At 25.1% G+C, this 1,059-nt stretch overlaps 1 protein-coding gene across 2 annotated transcripts in view; it reads right to left on the bottom strand.

Annotated features, from left to right (window-relative positions):
* LOC108739281 (aspartyl/asparaginyl beta-hydroxylase) overlaps positions 1–442 on the bottom strand; it is a 10,777-nt gene extending 10,335 nt beyond the window's left edge. For both annotated transcript variants that reach the window (XM_025973636.1, XM_025973664.1), the window contains exon 1: positions 315–442. The gene's annotated coding sequence lies outside the window, so the exon portion shown is untranslated. The remainder of the gene's footprint in view (positions 1–314) is intronic.
* Between the last annotated feature and the right edge of the window lie 617 nt (positions 443–1,059).

Raw genomic sequence — 1,059 nt, 5'->3', positions numbered from 1 at the left:
TTTATTTTTTTACAGTAATGTAAGGAAAATATTACTTTTATAACATTTTTTTATCATTTCAACAACTTGCATAATTCTTGAATTAAAATTATCACATAATAAGCACCGTATTTAAATAAATTGCATTTTGAATTAGCATGGGGGATTTTTCAATTTTAACATTACAAAAAAAATGTGAATAGGTACCTTAGAAGCAGATACATGTTCTTCTCAAAACAAGTATAAAACCATTAATTAATTTGAATCACCAATCAATTAATTTCTTATTCATTCTTATATTCATTAAATTTTGTAAAATATAATAATAAACTCACCAGAACTCACGGCCAAATTCAAACACTAATAAATTATTTATAAAACTAATATCTAAAATTATCTTTAATAAACTGCATTAAGCAAAGCAATATAACCAAGGAATAAAAATAATAAAATCAAGGTAAAATTTAAAATATTTGTTACAAAAATAACAATTTTTAAAACTAACCTCTTTATGTGAATTTTAAAAAGAATCATAGACGCAAATGCATCCTCGAACAAAAGCTTTAAGTTTCGGATAAATTTTACAAGCTTGAATATAAATACACATATTTAAATTTTATGTTATATTCATCGGTTTAAAGTATTTTTAAATCTCTACATTAAGTTTAATGAACCAAATATATAAAAAGGAAATTATGATTACACTGTTTAACTATAATTTAGCCACTACTTAACAGTTACATCATTACATCTTTGGGTCATTGTGACATGGCGGAATGGTGGTATGGTGGCTTCCGATTGGTCAGTTCAGTGAGTTCGTAATGTACGGATTGTGAGTTCGTGATTATGAATATGCTAGTATACGTTTTATCCTATTATTATATTAGACTAGAGCATTTTTCTATACGGTCAATTTATTTCTTAGATTTATTTTGCGAACTTAATTTCCAAAATGTGTCGTTTAATAATATTTGTTAATGTAACTTTGGAATGACTTAAGTGCGGTTTATTGTGTCAGTTAAGTTTTGTTAAAAAATATCTGTTAAGGGTAATATTCTGTTTTGCTTGCTTTGAATTAGT

This window comes from Agrilus planipennis, unplaced genomic scaffold (genome assembly GCF_000699045.2).
Source record: "Agrilus planipennis isolate EAB-ADULT unplaced genomic scaffold, Apla_2.0 scaffold181, whole genome shotgun sequence".
NCBI lineage: Eukaryota > Metazoa > Arthropoda > Insecta > Coleoptera > Buprestidae > Agrilus > Agrilus planipennis.
The sequence above is the reverse complement of the archived record's forward strand: the minus strand, read 5'-3'. Positions and strand labels throughout refer to the sequence as shown.